Raw genomic sequence first — 19,791 nt, forward strand, 5'->3', positions numbered from 1 at the left:
GAGGATTCGTTTCACGCCTCTAACTCTAACCATATTGCGAACCCGACATATATATTAGAGAATTTATCATTTTGAATGATAAAACGACACTAGTCTTGTTAAAAGGGCTGTGCAAACCCTAAACTAAATATATATATAGGTTATTGGGCACTAGATATCATAACGCTGATTAAATTGTTTTAAATCATGGCTTCGTTCAGCAGCAAATTTAGAAGCAAAGCAGCTTGAAAAGTAGCATTGGGCGATCTAATTACAGTGGTCTAAAAGAGCAATTCGATCGTCTTGTAAGGAACAAGCTGAACAGCCCGTACAGAAACGTGTTCTACGTATTTTAACGTGTAGACAGAGTCACGTTTTATAATTCACGCGCGTAATCAAAGCTTGAGATCATTTCATGTTACATCGTCAGCAGATACATTGTAGAGCACGTGTTTCTACTATTGGAAAACACGCTCTTTTTGCAGACTTGCCATTTTTTGTTGGAATAAAAGATGATAACATTTTGGTATAAGTACATGTTAAAAACACGATATAATTTTTCTCTGGGTCTCTTATTACACATTTTTCTTCCTTATCGCACTGTTATTACATTGACACGCCAAATAATATGTCATTGGTCATCGCATTCGTATAACTTGCACGTAACTGAAGAACACATACGGAGGTTGTTTTGGTTAATTTTTTATTTTTAAATCATGTAGTGGCTACATTCGAAAAAATTAAAGCGATAAATCTATGGAAGTGTACAAGCAATCAAGGATATATTTAATATTATAATAATTGACATTTTTGAAGTGTTCAATAGGTGCAAAAATGCGCATGTGATCTCATAATCAAATACGATTTATCATTAGGATTTACCATTTTTAGAAAACAAAATTCATGTATTGCAAAAAGATGACATAAATGATAATCGATTCCAATGTAAATTAAAAAACAGTGTTTGCAACATCTTTAATATGCATAGCTACATATACTATGTATAGCTAATTAGACTTAAATCAATTTAATGAAAATAAGTATATGTAATTGTGCTCCTGACCTAATAAATGTATTTCGTAATTTTACAAAAAATATATTGCAAAAACAAATAAAAAGTTTGAGATAACGATGAATTTGACGAATGTAATAGTATTAGTGTAAAAAATAAAGTTGTATAAATGTTTAGAGTCTTATACAGATTTTGTAGAAATAATATATAAGTAAATTACTCATTGTTTATTTCTATTTTTTTGCGTTATGTTATGTAAAATTGAAAAGTTTGCAGTAATAGTGACACAATTGTTATTAAATAACAGGCAACAGTTTTAAAAAATAATATCTTTTGAATAAGACTTCGGATCAACGAAAATGAGTTACACAACTTTTTCAGGTTGAAATACTTCTTGTGGTAAAGGCTATACCAAATTACATACTCTTTCGTGATCCTTATCACGTACGATATCAACCGTAAGATAATTTATATAATAATAATTTAATGTAAATTAAATTATTTTAATATCATACTTTAGATCTTAAGAAAATATCCATTAACATAACACTGATATTGAACGTATTAAAAATATTAAATCCACGATAAACGTTCCTTCCAAATTTAAATGAATTAAAAATTTTATGTGCTTGACTAGATTGACCGCGTAGTATGGAAGTATGTGTGTGCGTGGCGCCTCGAAAACAAAGGAATGTAAGTTGTTCAATCAACAGTTTGATATGGAAGAAGAAGGTGAGACGCGTGCAAGTGTGTATCGATGAATATCTTTGAAATCGTTTATCAAATAAATATATAACTATCGTAATATAAATTCTAAGTGTAAATTTAGTGTTCCTATACCATTATTTCGGCAATTAAGATTCAAAATTTTCAACAATAAAAGGGCTAAAGAAATTATAGTAGACTGTCGTAAAGAGCAATGGGAACCTTACAAAAATATTGATATTGTGGCAGGACCCCAGACGTAACAACATAGAACAATTATTTAACAATGCGAAGAAACAATATGAGATAATTGATAATAGTAAAAATAAGTGAATCGAGTGAAATTGATGATTGTACACCGTAACTTATCTCTTGTAGGTAACATTTCAACGTTATGTGTATCGCGTAATAAAAGACTCATCGTGGCGCCACGGCGAAAGCTTGGAAAATTGGCGTGGCATTCAACGTGTTAAGAAAGGTGTACGTGACCATCTTGAGTCGACAGTTGTAAAACACGTATGCGTTGTAGTAATACCAAAAACTCTGGTATAAAAAGGAAGTGTTGGTGAAGAGAAGGGTCAATGCTCAGTAGTAGTCAATACTTGTAGTTAGAGTTATGACTGAGTTGTGACTAGTGGCAGTTGCGAGTAGGCTGCGAGTAGTTGCGGGTCAATCGTTGCTCATAAGTTATGGGCTGTTAGTTGTAAGTCGTAAGTTGAGTTGTGAACTATCAATTTAGTTGTCCTTAGTTGTATCGCATTACTTACTACATTAAGTTCTATTTAAGTAGTTATAGTTCTCTATTTCAATCGTAATAAATAAATCTATATAATAAACAAAAACCACTATAATTCTGATTTCTATAGTAATAATTGAATTATTATCTATTTTGATCTAAAATGGCTTGCCTTTTATACATAAAGTAAAATTTACTTATAGTATTTAACACGTTGACCGTGTCACGTAAAATAACAAAATAAAAAAGGAATTTGAGGTAAAAAATAAAAAAAGAAAACTTTATTTTTTTTCTAACATCAATACACTTTACAATCTACTTCCGAACTCTAGGCATGACTTTCTAAGACTGACTCTTATGATTTTACTTTCGATCGGATCCGATTACTTTCTTTTGTCATCCCTCAACATCTCCACCGTCCATGCATTTGCTAGGCGTCCGCGATCGTTGCCACGTGCTCTTTCTTCTAGACCCTTTGGTGGAAGGACCGTTGGGATGTTGATGGTTCATTAGGCACTTCAGCGATATACATTGTCGCCGAGTGCCGCCACATCTTTATCTCTATCGTCAGTCCGTCGGATTTGAAGTATGCCGGTCGTGACAACTGCCACGACAGCTGTATTCGGGTGTCAGCAAAGTTTCTGGTCAAGCCACGTAACCCATATTAGGGTGTCGCTTATTTGACTACTTGCGAAGGATCGTCGTAGGTATTTGAAAATATAATAATAAATTCTTAATTAATAATTAATCGTAATAATAGTTGAATCGTTATAAAATAAAAATACGAAAATGGTTTATTAAAAAAATTATTTAGAATGTAAAACTTTAAAGCATTGTATACATAGCTGAGGTTGGTCGGGACAATTTGGACAATAAGTTGTTGTTTTCTTCAAATTCTTTTGTGCCTTTGCTCGATCCATTCGACGTCTTTTATTCGCATAACATAATTTGCATGCGCGTCTAATGCTTCTTCCGGAATTATTTTTCCGAGCGGCGATATTATGCCGACTCCGTCGAAGACAAGGATTTTTTGTATTTTCAGACAACCACAATAATTTTGCAACTAATAATTGTCTAAATATTCTAATATTTATATCTTTTCTTGTTGCAAATTTGTAAACCGTCAAAACGTTTACAACAGAAATTCGCAGAAAGAATCGAATGCCAAGTTTTCTGTACCATTTGATTCCTTTTCTAATTGTGGTGGTATAAGAGAGCATTTGGTCGGAATAATCTATACCACACTTTCCTTCGTTATATTCGACAACAGTTAGTGGTTTTAACGTTGCGAACAAACGAAACGAAAGATCATTCTTGAGACCACCGCTTGAGCGATTCGCAGTACTAAAATATCGATGGGAGCACCTAGCAGAGAACGCTTGGTACTGCTGTACGCGTGGCCTGACGGAGATTTTTTTGAAAACACGCGTGGCAGTCAACGTGTTAAAGAAGCAAGAGTAACGTTAACACTAAAATTAGGACATTTGAAGCAACAAGAAATTTGTTTAAATTTTCAATCTGTCGATCAAACATATTTGTTTACAGTCTTTATTCGTAGCTATTTTGTTGATATGAGACCGTTTCACGAAAACTATTCGTGCAACTTTCTAAAGATCCAATGGGACGAAGAATAAACACGTGACATAATATACAATGTCTTGAACTTTTAAGGTTACGTAAAAATGATCGTAAAAATAAACTGCAAGCTTTTCGCCTGTACGAAGTTAGCATCTAATTTTTTAAATCTCGTATCGTTCCAAACAAATAATGATTTATCTCAGAAGATTTCAGAAATAATTCCAAAAAAGTGAATGTCTTCATAGCGAATATTTTGATTTTATATAGAATAGTATTACGGTAAAAGGTTCTTCTTTGGAACACATACACTACATCGCTTACATCACTAGAACAACTCAGAACAAAAATTTGAAAATTGGAACACGGGCCGACAAACGACATCGATGCAAGAGCAAAATCAGTCTTATATGCGCGTTCCACTTTTCATAGTTTCGTTCTGGTTTGTTCTGGTGTTGCAGGTAAAGAAGAAGTAAGAAAAGAAGATTCTTTTATTATACGGCATTATTATCAAAATGAAGAGAAATGTCCTTAATTTAAGGAATTTGTAATCTAATTAAATAAATTAGCTAAAAGGATTCTTGTTGTATGTTTTTAATTATCGTACAATGAATGAACCTATTATGTAACACTAGCACTACCACACCAGTGAAATTCACTGGTTTTACAATTTTATTTTAAAATTCCTACTACATGTTATATTTTTTTCCGCAATGTTGTAATGACTCTCGTAACGATAACTGAAAGAATAATATAATGAATTTTATTTTGTTTTTTATGTATTCAAACTGAAAATAATTTTCTATCAAGGTTATTTATACCAATACCAGTCAAAATGATTGGTACTTGTCAGAGTGTAAAAGAGTGCTGCAATCTGTTTATCGAACTGAAGTGGTATGGTGATAGGTGCGTAAGGAACTACTCTTGGTGTTTTTAACGAACAATAGTTTATTTAGAACTAATCAACGATCAGAGTTAACAATTAACAATTAACAATTACACTTAACAGACAACTGGTAACAACTAACAAATAACGATAGACACCGAGAGATCATTCGACGCGTTGCTATGCAAATAGTACCGAGGAGTTACACATTTAATGGCGTAAGACAGACTGCCTGTGCTTTTGTTTCGGATCGCGCAGATTCTTCCCTTCGTAGCCCATCGATATCCCCCACTAGCGTGCATTCATTAGATGTGCCGCCAGTGCTGGCACGTGTATGCTCTTCCGAGAATTCGGCGGAAAGAGTGTGAAGATATCGATGGTACATTGGGCACGTCGGTGTTGCGCTTTGGCGGCGTCGCGCTTTGCATCCGGAGCCGTTGAAAAGTTCCGTGGCCCGTGCCGCCACAGAACCCCAATTAACCAGTTTCCTCGTTTTCTACAACTTGCCACGCGTTTTTCAAATTTTTACCGCGCATCATTCGATATGACGATATCAGTTTGATTCGATCAGACCAGATTCGATATGACGACTGCAGTGAAAAGGACTGGTTCTACAATTTTATAAACGTGTCGACTCTCGTTTAGAGATTATGGTCCCAGATGGATCAATAATACCAAAAATCTACTACATAACATGGAATTGCTTCTGTAAGAAAGTAATAAATCGATAAGTATAAAAATATTCTATTATTACGTATTTTTTAAAGACCAACTATCGGTAGTTCCAGTGTTAATCAGCGAACGAACGTATCTTTAACGAATGTTTTCACAAACAACGCCAAATATAAAGGTTTTATATTTCTAAATAAAATTCTAATATTTATTTATTCCTATGAATTATCCAATGCTCAGTATTGCTATCATTAAACTAATTCTACTTCGATGCTATCAAGTATACTTCGCTATTACATTAATTAAATGTTCCGAAATAGTTATACAATTATAGTAACAAAAACTTATATGCATTATTTTACGTATCAGGTATTTTGGGAAGGCAGATTTTTAGATAAGATAAATTCAGTATTATGTAGTTAGTACGCCATTTTTTAATTCTCGAAATTTTTGTTGTCGTTCCAAGTTGTTCTACATTTGTCCTAGATTGTTCCAAACAAATAATGATTTATCACGAAAAAAGTGATTTTGTATTAGGCCCATTTTTTTGAAAATCGAGCGTTTAAAGGTTGTTTTAGATTGTTTTAGTTGTTGGAAACATTGTTCCCAGTTATAATTCCAATATTACGTTTAGTTTTGGAATTAATCGATGAAATTTGTCGAGTGCATGCAATTGAACGCACGCATATCTAGATACGTTGCCAGTTTCAAACAACCGTAAGTTTTTGCTTCATCAGCTCAATTTTCAGTCGTATTACTGTCCAAATTTACAAAGCTACATTGTATCATTTGCTGATATATATTCTTGTTATACTATTTAGAGAAATTGTTCGAGCCTTGAATAATAATACATTATCGAAATGAATAATACGAATCATACGTTGTTGTTTTGTCAACAATAATGGTGTTCTTGTTAATATTATTAATAAATAAATGGTAAAGATTGAGATATACATCGTATTATTTTTCAATATGTAAATATAAAACTTATTTAAGTAATTACATACAAATGGGCACACCTCACCGATTTTCATGATTTTGAGATGTGTTGTCAAGGTCAACAACTGGACAACTTTTTTTTTATACATGTTATCGCTTTAGTTTCCAAGATATTTGCAAAAAGCTTTAATATAATTTATGTTGCGATTACACTTCGTTTTGGAGTAGACGCATTTTTATGTAGTACAGCCTAAACTTAATAAATAAATAAAAAAGGGAAATTAATTAGTCAAGCAAAATACGTTATACTTTACATAAAGTATACAGTTCAAACCCAATTACCTTGGAAAATGATGCTTCAAACGAAAAAATATTATCTTATATTGTCTATTCTTCTTTCCATGTCAGTGCAAGTACAAATTGCATTAGCTGCACACAGATCTTGATTTTTATCATCGTGCTCTCTCCTGCAAAATATTCAGTGAAACTTACAAAATCTTCACAATCAACATCATCTAATTACATCCGTTTACACGATACATTTATCGTTTACACGATAATTACACGATATTCTGTGCAATAAATTTATACTAGGTATCCTTCAGAAATTTACCACAATTTTCTTCAGATTTACATATTTAGATACCATTTTTCAGAAATTCAACATGATTTTCTTCAGATCTGCATTATGATTAAATTTTATTATCCAGTGCTCTAAAATCTTCCGTAAACGCGCCAAAACGATCAGTAAATATTATAAACTCAACTTACAACCATTATTACCTAATTTCTGTAATCTCACGAATATTCATTTATGGATATAAATGCATATTTACCAGCAGTTACTATCAACATTACCTTTTGCGAAACAATTGGGAAAGTACCCTCAATTAGAAATTAACAGACGTATCCTTGGGACAATTTTCGATTTTCTTGTCTTTTTAACTCCATCCATTTCCGTAGTAATCACAGTGGTTTCCGATTTTTCTTCCACACTAAGTGCCACCCTCTTGCTTCCTTACATTGGCCGTGACTAACGCGATTCCAGGTACGTTGCAAAGGGCTTCAGGTATTTCCACACAGCACATTCTTGGATTCTCTCTAAAGAAGAAAAGAAAACGAACTTTAAGACCAAATTTCTTTTACTGCGCTTCTTACGATTAATTGAAATGTTCTGCCTAGCATTTTTTCATTTTTTAGAATATCTTCGAATCAGGGACTATGCCATTTGTAACCCAAATTTACAAAGTTATAGTATAAACGTTAGCATCTTACAATTATTTTAAATTGTCTTGATCAGAAATAATCAATATAATTACTCAAACTTCTTTAGTTACAACTTCCTTCACATAATGATTACCAATAACTAAAAATTACATTACAGTAATGGTTATGGATAACCAAAAACAATGTTTATCGTTAATAATAGTCATCGGTAATCGTAGAGATCATAGAACATTTGTAATAATTATTCCTAATCAGAACACTCACAAATTATTGATTTTTTAATCACTTAATTTTTTCAAAACATCTTTTATAATTTAGTAGGTTTTTTTATTGTCAAGAAGAGTTAACTTTTTTTTTAAATAACTTTTCTAAATTTTGCGAATAATTGTTATTTTTGCCCACTATTTGAAGTATACAAAGTTCTTCATATTTTTACCTTTTAAACAAAGTTAGAAAATCTTATGCAGCTTATAGGGATCTAGAAACAGCATGATTTATTTACTCTAATTGTTTTTTAGATGTCTTTACCAATTTATAATGTTCTATTACAAAGTGTCGTAAATTAAGTGGTCCTAGCTTTAAAAATCGATAGGACATTTTATTGCAATACCACGTACATATGTTGAAACCACTAATTTCTTAACAAATTTTTCTAGCTTTCACTTCTATTCTTTGTTTTCTCCTTACTATGTTTGCGTTTACGTGTAAGTTGTACGTATATTTAAAAATATTAATTAAATATATCTTCCGAATTTTGGATCTTAATAGCCGAAATAATGGTATAGGAACACTAAATTTGCAGTTAGAATTTATATTTGATAATCGATTTCAGTGATATTCATCGATACACACTTGCACGCGTCTCAGCACTTTCTTCCATACCAGATTGTTAACTCAACAGTTTACATTTCTTTGTTTTCGAGACGCCGCGCGCACACAATCTTCCACACACTGATATTCACATACATGCATCGCTACTACGCAGCTAACCTAATCTAGCACATAAAATTATATATATCTCAATAATATAATTTCAAGTCGTTTCTTGATAAAAATGCCCCATTTCGCTCCTTTTATAAAATTAAAATGTTCTATCTGAAGCATTTAATTAATTAATACATTATTATCTATTTATTTATTATTTATTTTTCATTACCTATTGCTATTATCTCTGTATTATCTACGTGCACGCTTAGTTATAATGGTAGGTATAGGCTGCCACGAAAAGCTGACTAAATTAAATCGAATAAAGAAAAGCAAGAATCACAGGAAGAAAATGTAAAACCTCAGTTTTTTCAGTCTCCAAGTGCCAGATAGAATACTAAGTAACGATAGAAAAGACGGTATAAGCATCAGATGGTAGCGTCTGATGTATGGCTCAGACCCATTTGCATATACTGAAACAATGAAGAAACACGCTTCTGTTTTCCAATAAGGCTCATTCCACATCAAGTCGATCATTTTTTGACTTACAAGTTAAACATTTTTTCAGTGAAGTATCATATAATTTACGTGAATTGCTCATTTTCATGAAAATGGAATTCAGAAACTATTTTTGTAATCGAGTTGCTCCTTTGCAGTTTTAATGTCTGTGGTTTAACATATTTAAATGAAATTTTGTTCGCATTAAAAAATCAGTATTTTGTGACGTTGGAAATGATAAACACACGTCTGTCTTACAATTTTGAAAATTTTACTTTAAACTGATTTTCAAAAATTTTCAAATATTGAGTTCGCCTTAAACGTGTGTAAGTACATGTCTGATAATCGTCTGTTTCAATAGCAAACCGCAGACGCAAGTATATTGCAATCAAAATCTTTTGTTTCTTTTCAAGCGAATGAAACTCTATTAGAATATATTGCGAGTAAATGTGTTTTGTGTTTTTGTGCAGCGTACAAAGTTTAAAAGGATATATTAATCCCTTCTTGTTATTTATACAATTGATATACAAAATAACACGTTTGAATATTGATTAAAAATTCATTTTTGATTGAAACTAATCTCACCTAACGCTTGGAATGCCCCTTTATATTTAACTCACTTTCCTGGTCTTTTTTTGTCGTGAGGTGCTTTGCAATCCGAGCACGCTTTTCCTGGAAACAGTGCTAGACAAGGCCCTATTGTCTAAAGATGGAATTTCCTTAGCCGTACTGCCGCGCCTTACGCGGTTGCGTCTGAAATCCGCAGTCTGAGTCTTATATCCGAATTGTATGGGTAACATTCATCACTTGTCTGCGCCACTCACATAGCAACACCAGCTGATATACGCGTGCGACGCTTGTATTGATACACATAGCACAGACGACTATGCTTTTTCGCAAACGAGTTTTAAGTGTTGCGCCGGGTGTTTAGATACTACGTGACTTTGTAACGATTTCCATAAACAACTGTATAACGTGTACCTTTTTTAACGTGTATTCATAAAACAGCTTTAATATAATAATAACTATATAATAATATAATATAATAATAATAATAACATAATCGTGTGATATTGACTGAAATGCCGCAGATCAATAAAATATTAGTTATAATGAATCCAATCCAATGGCTTTAAAATTCGAGTACTCGCAGAGTATAATTTCTTATATTTAATTACAATATTTGCATTGATTATTTTATGCTTTCTTAGGGCATACGAAAATTACGTTGATGAAATAAAATAAATAAATGAGATAAAAAAAACATGAAATAATATAAAAGGAAATAAAGTAATATGTGATAATATAAATAAAATAAAACAAAATAATTAATTAACCAATTTACAAATAGAAACTTTCGAAAAAATTGAAAGAAATATGTTTACTGAAATTGATGCAGAATGTCGGTAGGCGCCACTTTCTAACCATCAGTATGTATCCAAGTTTTGCCTATGATTATATTTCGCAGGTTTGGAATTTGATAATTAATAGTGTAAATTTTGTCAGTTGCATATCAAATTTTTTTATCTATTTCGTTTTTGATTACATGATGTCAATGGATCAAACATCTAGATTCGCGTCTAATATATTGTTCGAAATCCAATGCTCAAAAGGATGTAAAGATCATTTGTCACAAAAAAAGTTTGATAAAGATTATTCGCCAGTGAGAAAAAGTTATTAGCACTTGCGTTTTTCGGAAGCGGTCCTTCCAAAAAGATTTGCCAAGTGCCGCCAAAAGGCGACAGTGCCTTACCATTTATATATGTGTTCTACCCTTATTTAATAGAGTGTTAAACGTCTCTCCTCTCATACTACAAAAAAAATTTTTTTTTTTACGTGGAGGAAATCTTCATAAACACCTTACTACCCTAAGTGTAGGTGGGCAGAAGGTAGTGCCGGATTCTTACCGGCTAAAATCTCCACGGGCGGGACGACAGTAGACCAGTGTTGTGCGAGTTGATCGTCGGGCCCCTGTGTGCTTAACACGAAGCACGTTCAACCAAGTACTCTCAGAAAGTACATCCCACAGCACACGCAAGGGAGGGGCTGGCCGCTTGCCTGTTGTATTCTTCTAATAAATGTTGTATATTTCTTTTAATAAGAAACTTTCTCAGTCCTCTGCTAATAATTTGTGCTCCTCTGTATGCCGAGCTGATTGGAAAGTATTTGATTCTTAATGTGGCAATTTCTCATAGCCCTCTCAAAATACAAGTAGTGAAGGCAAATAATTCCCTTAATTAAATCATTATTTGGATTAAATCATTATTATTAAATCTATTGCGAAGCTCTTAATAATATATTTTTGCTGCTATTATATTTCTTGTAGTAAGAGAAGGCCGTTCTAAAAGAATTCCTGTCTCTTCTAATGCACTTATTTTCAAGATGCCTAGTCTTGCGTTTTCCATCGCACTGGCAGAGATTTTATAACGTATGGGATTAGCATAAGTTATAAATAGGTCTAATTAATAATTTGTAACAGAAGATTTAGATTTAACCTCAGATTGAACTTCAAGATTTAGATTTAGATTATTAGAAAAATATATAATAATTTAATCCTTTTTTGGTTTTCTGTTATGGTCAAGAATTACGAGGTGGATAAGTTTTCTTTTTACTTTGAAAAAAATTTGTTTGTATTCGTTAAATATATATAAAATCATACCTCAAAATTCAACAAATTCTTTTCTTTCTTTCCCTTCTAAACAAAAAAATCACAAAAAGACGCTGTTTTAGAACATTCTAATTCAGGATACTCCCTTAATCGTTTTATTTACTTGTCATATCGTATCCCGGTGCTTTTTGGGGGTTAAAATGGTAATGGTCATTTCTTTGACCTCTGAGGTTGTAAATGGTTTTATAGGAAAAAATATCTAGAAAAGTGATTTACAAAAATTTCATGTATTATCACAAATGTGATTTATAGGTATACAAATATTTTTGCTGCATTGGTAGAAGAAAGTGTTTTTTTTTATTATTATTTAATTTGTACTTTGCAATTTGTCTAGCTGGGCATTTGTTCAACTTTTCTAGCTTTATTGCTAAATAATATGTGGATGGTTACGCCCATCGGAATACCATCTTCCAGTTTGTCTATTTTATTTCTTTAGTGAGGTCACTGAGGTGTTTTCTCTTTAGTCTTCTTTTTATGAGCTCTTTCCTTGCATTTCTTTGCGTACCTGCCGATAATTTCAGTAATGATGGCACGATGAACCGAATATTATCGTGCATTTGTATCGGAAACGTTTTTTGGAAATAGTGAATCAGTTATTAGAACAAAATAATTATTTATTTATTTAATTTTATTTATTATTACTTAGTCCGTGCCTTTTCGCCTTGGACGAGCTTTCAGTTTTACATCTCGTTTACCTATTACGCTTTTACATTCTATCAGTCTTTTGGCGTTATCACCTCATTGCCTCCTCCCTTATATCTATCTAATCTCTCTTTTCTTATATATCTACCAGTATTCCCTTGCTTTGGTCTCGTTTCCACATCTGAATCCTGCTAATATTTTTCTGTCCTTCCACTTCATCCTCCCTTCTAAGTATTTTGGTAACTCTTCTGTGGCGATTTTTCTATATTGTCGAACAAAGTAATTATTTCGCATACATTTTTAAATTCCGCGCTACGACACTGTTCATTGCCGTAACTCCATCAAGTTACAGGTTCGGAATTTTTGGCACAGTGCTTCTGCATTAAACACGAAGCTACTCGCTGTTGCTCGTGCAATACGAATTGCAGAGGACATTGAAATTGCGAGAATAGCAATGCAACGGGATCAACGCTGTTCAACCAGAAGACACGCAAGCGCTTTATTTTCAAGTCGAAGTCTTCGTAGAATTTTGCACAAGGACCCTAACTTTCATCTATACAATATAGTTGTGGTCCAACAGCTAAATTTTTCTCAAGAGTTACTTGAAATTTTGACTATAAATAGTACGCTGAACTTTCTGCTTATGTCAGACCAGACTCATTTTGTATTATCTGGTTGTGTCAATAAATAAAATTTTCCTGAAAATCTTCACGAAGTTCAGGTTTTCACACCCAGAACATTACCGTACGATATGGAGCAGCATTGTTTGGTATCGTTGCCTCTTCTTTGAGGACAGGCTATGCCGTTACGGTGACATAAAACCGCTATGTGAAAATTCTGTGTAATTCTTTGGAACCACAATTGCATCGACTTGAACACTGTATGGTCCCATTAGGGTACTAGGTCGTCCGAAAAGTTCCTTTCGTTTTATAAGGAAATAATGGATGCACAGCATTTTCCGTTTTGTATTATTTTATCGAATTACGTATGATCCATTTTATTCCAGCAAAATAAAGATCACAACGTTCGACAGATTAGGTTTCATGCTTATATAAAGATGCGTTGTTGTAAAAGACGTGTCTGGAAAAGAAAGACACTTTTCGGACAACCTAATACAACTTTGCACATCACAATGGCAGTGTGTTGAATGTTTGCGAGTGGAATGTTTTCTGGGCATTCGGTTTCATCGTACGACGATATTTCTTATTTCTCTTGATCGGCAAATTTGATTTATTACGATTAGTGATAGTTGCCTCTAAAACCAAAAAACAAAGAGTGTGATCCTCCATTTGTCAATATTTAGGAATTGAAAGAAAAGATAAAATTGCAGCATTCCATAACGAAATGATCCAAAAGGTAATAGGAAATCTTTGGAATCAACTAGAATAATATTCGAGAGAGTCTTTTTCAAAAAATAAATTGGCATCTTTGTACTAACATAAAAGCTTAATAAGAAATTGAAATCTTAAGATTCCTGTGCCCTGCCATGTATAATCTGTGAAGTAAATATGTTCCCAACTTACAATTTAAATTACCTAAAAAATAAAAACTCTAAACTATCAAAGAAACAGTTTTGTTTATTTTGTTATATTTGTTTCAAACGACTAAGTTTAAGACATTTAAAAAACTAACGAAATAAATAAAAAATATGTTATATATAAATTATTAGAAAGAGATTATATCATAATAATTTTCAAACCTTGTTCCATTATATTCAATGGCTTAAAAATTATACGGAAATGCCACTAAATCCTTCCATTCAATGTGTATTTTCACTGAGATTGTTGAGAAATTGTAATAAATGTTCAATAATTATATGGACTAAAATAATAAGTTCACACATGCTTCTTAAAATAAATAATTAAAAATTTGATTCAGTAGAAGATACAGACACGGAATTTTGTCATTAATAAAATTTATTTAAATAATAATAGAAAATTATAGTATTTGTACGAATAATTAATCTGTTAAATTTGTATATATTTGCAGATTGCATATAATATGAACATACATACAAAATATTTAGATCTATTTATTCACAGAATTTTTTCATAAATAAATAATTATACTTACGCACACGAGGGGCATTGCAATAGCTCCTGAACCTCTTTAAAGAATGTAAGATGTTTCGTTTAAAAAGTTGTCTAAATCTATCAAATCTAATACAGATAAACGAGATAAAAGTATTTATTTAATATTTTTTCTTTCATATTTTTAATGAACTCGAACAACTGATGTTAAGTAGTGATTCGATTCTTAAAATATTTAAAATTTAATTAAGTAAAGGATGTATCATTTTCTCCTTTTTTAAAAATATTGTACTGTAGTTATGCTCGTTACTTTCTTATGAAATGATTTTTCAATTTTATTTCTTTTTATGCATTTTTTGTTTACCAAAAAGAAATTTTTACCTTTATTTTGTCTTTATCTTGTCTTTATTTTCCTTCTATCTTTGTAAACTTCGGTTTTATGCTTATAGCAAACTGTATTATACTTGTAGTAGTTCGAAATGAACAATGGGGCTTATAATATATGTAGGAGATGAAAGGACATCGAAGCCTCCCCTTTGGAACTTCGGGATAATCCCCTAACACCGTAATCTAGATTCTATCATAGGCGTAATTAAACAATTGTCGTCTTTCGATCCGATTGTATTTGTTCGAGATTTGTGATAATGAGCTTGGGCTCGAGGCGACAGCCAGTCGCCGAACGTAGCCGCGGTCACGGGATGAACGCTTTGTCTAACAAAGGTAATGGAGTAATTCTATAGCTCTCCTTAAAAGAAATATTTGTGGCGGCACGCGACAGTAAACATTCCAACGGTTTCTGTCCCGTGGCTCGCCACACGCAGATCCTATTCTTCGGATATGATGGTTACCAGATGCCGACGCGTCTCCACAGTACGTGATCAGCTAGCCCGAGGGCCGTTATAAACACTAAGATCTAGCTACCTGAAGTCCTTCAAACAGACAAACAGTCTTTGTCCCAACTACGGGAAGATAGGAGAGACCTATTTTTCAACGAACGGCGTCTCCCACCAGCAACCTTCCCTCGATGGCGGCTAGCATCTTTTTCTAACCACCGATATGGTGATTGACCAATTAGCAGCAACGTCAATTTCCCTCGCCTTCTGAACGAAGACTATCCCCGACGAATCCGATGATCTCGTGTCCTTAGACACACCCCATCATAGTTTTCCTCTGCGGCATCATCGCGACGGAAAGTCATTCTCTCGTGAGGTCGTATTAGCGAGTTACTTAGCGTCTGTACACTCGGTGGATATTCCACGTTTTAACAAAGAGTTAGTTTAGTTATACTTCCATCGTATCCAAGCAAGTCGACTACGATTTGGGCTTTGGAAGAAAGCACATCCTGTTATCCCGTTGACCGCGGATTCGTTATTGAACCTAGGATCATTGTCACTAGTTTCTCGAGTATCTAATTACCACGGTTACTCGTCCAATTCTATAATAATCGTATTTGCACTAGTCAATGTCTTCTCTATTGCATAACGACAAGGTGTAGTCCGAACGAAGATTCGTTTCACGCCCCTAACTCTAATTCTAATGTAAACCCGACATATATAATAATTGCTAATATTACAATGAAAAGCATGTTTTCTTATATTAACTACTTTTTCAAGTATTGTTTAAGAACCGTAATATTATTGTCATTAATAATCAAAGCAAGTACATAAACTACCCTTTTTGTTTCATTAGAATATTTTGTGAAAACAATTACATATGTGGTTTAGTTACGTTATAATTTAATTACCTAAAATGCTTGCTCCATAATTAAATCAGATAAATTAGATCATAATGAACGTATCAAAGATACCAACTCAATCACTGTACATAGAACATCATTTACTATCATCTCCAACCATTATCTCTAACCAGTAATCTAAATAAACGACCTCAATTACACATTCTCGAAATTATAAATAATCGGAATAATTATTGTGAATTAAAATTTTGAGGTATAAATAGAGTGGAAATTTTTATGCATTTATGCAAAATTTAAGTCTTAAATTCTTAAAATTGCGATCGTGCTTTTGTTTCAATTGGAAAAAGAACTTCTAATACTTTGGGAAAACCATAAAATATCGTACAATTGAAACGGAAAATCATGCATATTGATAATGACTCTTTCATATTTTTCTTTTTTTTTTTTTATTTATTTATTTGGATTTTACAATTTGTCCAGTAGGACATTTAGTAAAATATTATAGCGGTATACTAATATAACATGTGGGTGGCTACCCCCAGCGGGGTACCATCATCGTGTTTGTTAGGTTATCTCCTTTGTGAGATCTGTTTGGTGTTTCCTTTTTAATCTTCTTTTTATGCTTGATGTATCGACCGTTTCCACTGCCAGCCGGTTTGGGTGCGTTGCTATTCTTTCTCCGTACCTTCTTGCACTTTTGTTAATCTCCTCCTTGACCGTTGGTATTCCCAGGTCTTTCCGTATGTCCTTGTTCCTAACGTACCATGGCGCGTTTACTATTGTTCTGAGTATTTTCGATTGCGTTGCCTCTATTTTGGTTATATGGCTCATCGCTGCTGTTCCCCATAGTGCTATTCCGTACGTCCAGATTAGTTTTATGACCATTTTATATATTTTTAGTTTGTTTTCTATGCTTAGTTTGGATTTTCGACTTGTTAGCCATATTTTTCTTACATTCAAGAAAATTCGTTATTCAAAAGATAGTGTGGCGGATGAAAAGAGAGTTTTGCGTTTCGTCCCGGGACTACCGGTAGACTCATCAGTAAGGCTATGCCCGGTAGTCCCTGCCTTAGACGTAGAGGGAGTCTCGCTAGGTGCGGTATTTGTATCAATCGCTCGTATATTCGACCGCTAGCGATTTAGACAGACCCGTTGTCGTCGTAGCCCTCTAGTGTTGGCGGTTGCTACCAGCGGATCGCCCGGGAGGTGTTGCGCCGCGTTGATGCCTCGACCTGTCGGCGTCCTGTTGATACCGATCCGCCACAATAGAAATATGATTTGGGATAAAACGACTGAAAGGTCGTAGGAGAGTTAAAGTTATAAAAATGCATAGAATGCAAATAATATGCAAAAATATAGGATAATTATAGCAACTTTTAAAACAATAAAACATCCTGAAAAATTTTGAGTTTTCTATGATCATCCTTTATATATTTTATACCTAACGTGATTCGAGAAATCAGTTTATGCAGGAAAAATCATAGGATTCTATCTTTGAAAAAAGTATAATTTTGCTTTTTGCAACTGAATCTATAAAAAAATGGAGTGATGGATAAAACAGTGCACAATTTTTCTCTACAATTGTTCCTTAACACTAGAACTACCGATAGTTAACACGAAGCTATTTCTACCAAACCCAGTGAAAATGACTGGTCTTTAAAAAATACGCAATAATAGAACAGTTTTATATTTATTGATTTAACACTTTCTTACAGAAGCAATTCCATGTTATGTAGTAGATATTTGGTATTATTGATCCATCTGAGACCATAATCTCTAAACAAGTGGACTTTAGGGAGAAGAAAATCCCACGCACCTAACCCCAACCTCGAATACTAGCCTCATAGCCTCACGACTAGTTATTCATTTTGAATTGACTAGCTCGATGATGGCCCAGCAATCGCGGCCAGGCTCTCCTGAGCAAACTTGCAACTACCCCGCGCTACCTCCTCCGTGGCAGATGTGCAGCAGAACCCTCCGCACCAACGACGCTAATATTACAAAGAAACGGAAAATAGAAACATCAAAACCAGACACGATCGACACCCGGAACGAACAATCAACGATACAAATAAACACTCACAACAGGTTCGCCGTACTGCAATCCACTAACGACGCCATGGAAATCGCAGACCCGCCGCCAAACCAACAAGCACAGAGAATCCCCCCTCCCCCACTAATATTTGTGGATGATGTCATCGACATACAAACAATGATCAAGTCCTTAGAGTGAGATATCTCCAACGACTACAACCTGAAGATTAACAACAACAAAGTAAAAATTCTGCCGACAACCCCTGATGCATACAGAAAAATCACCAAACTGCTTAAGACCTTGAACGCCAACTTTCACACATAACAACTCAAACAAGAAAGATCTTTTCGAGTGGTTCTACGCAACATCCACCACTCAGCAGACATAGGCGAACTCAAATACGAACTCTCAAAACTCGGCCACGAAGTCATCAACGTAAGTAATATAAGGCATAGAGTCTCGAAAGAACCGTTATCCTTATTTTTTATAGACATAAAACAAAAGCCTAACAATAAGGAAATCTACAACATCAGTCGCCTAATGAACGCAATAGTAAAATTCGAACCACCGCTTGTGAAAAAAGAAATAGTGCAATGCAAAAGGTGCCAAAGGTACGGTCACGCGCAGAAATACTGCAACCATACCTTCCGCTGCGTTAAATGTGCAGGCACACACTCCACCGACCAGTGCACTAAATCACCGGAAACCCCAGCGAAATGCATCCACTGTCAAAGTGACCATCCTGCCAACTATAAAGGCTGCTCAGCCTATAAAACCCTATACACAAACAGGTACCCTAAACTCAGAGCAAAAGAGGTAACCAACCCAGTCCGCCGAAATCCACGACTACCCCAACCCCCTCAACCAACCAAATACCCAGTCCTACTAAATTCACCACTACCTCAACCTCCTATGCCCAAGCAGTACAAGGCATCCAAAATAACCCGAATAGCCAAAGGGATCTTTCCCAAAATAGTATCCCCAACTCACCTAACACAGACAACTTCTCTAGGCTTGAAAAGCTAATAGAGAAACAATCAGAGCAAATAAATAATTTGCTATCGCTACTAACACTCATCATGGATAAATTAATACGCCCCGACGCAAAATAAAACCAAGACGCATAGCTCTTTGGAACGCCAACGGTTTAGCACAACACAAATTTGAACTAGAACTCTTCCTAAAACAGCAGCAAATCGACGTAATGCTCGTATCGGAAACCCACTTCACCGACAAAAACTATCTGAAAATAAATGGTTACAAATTCTACCATACCCAACACCCCAGCGGAAAGGCCACGGTGGCACCGGAATAATAATCAAAGCAAGTATTAAGCACTACGAACTTCCATCATTCCAGAAAGACTACCTCCAAGCAACAAACGTAGCAATAGAAGACTGTCATGGCACAATCACCACCTCAGCAGTATACTGCCCTCCCAGACACTCCATCGCCAAAGAAGACTTTGATAACTTCCTGGACATCCTGGGCAATAGATTCATAGCTGGAGGAGACTATAACGCCAAGCACATCCAATGGGGCAGCAGACTGGTTACAGCAAGAGGCA

At 34.1% G+C, this 19,791-nt stretch overlaps 2 protein-coding genes and 1 non-coding gene across 4 annotated transcripts in view; 1 reads left to right on the forward strand and 2 right to left on the reverse strand.

Moving 5' to 3' along the window:
* Nucleotides 1–19,791, reverse strand: part of LOC126875500 (uncharacterized) — a 555,738-nt gene that overhangs the window by 466,849 nt on the left and 69,098 nt on the right. The window lies entirely within an intron of this gene.
* The window catches only part of LOC126875523 (uncharacterized), a 422,308-nt gene that overhangs the window by 73,352 nt on the left and 329,165 nt on the right, over nucleotides 1–19,791 (forward strand). The gene's annotated exons all lie outside the window — the stretch shown is intronic.
* On the reverse strand, nucleotides 10,864–10,970 carry LOC126875647 (U6atac minor spliceosomal RNA). The gene has a single exon (XR_007693611.1). It is a non-coding gene; the product is annotated as a U6atac minor spliceosomal RNA (small nuclear RNA).

Source organism: Bombus huntii, chromosome 18 (assembly GCF_024542735.1).
Source record: "Bombus huntii isolate Logan2020A chromosome 18, iyBomHunt1.1, whole genome shotgun sequence".
In the NCBI taxonomy this organism is placed as follows: Eukaryota; Metazoa; Arthropoda; class Insecta; order Hymenoptera; family Apidae; genus Bombus; species Bombus huntii.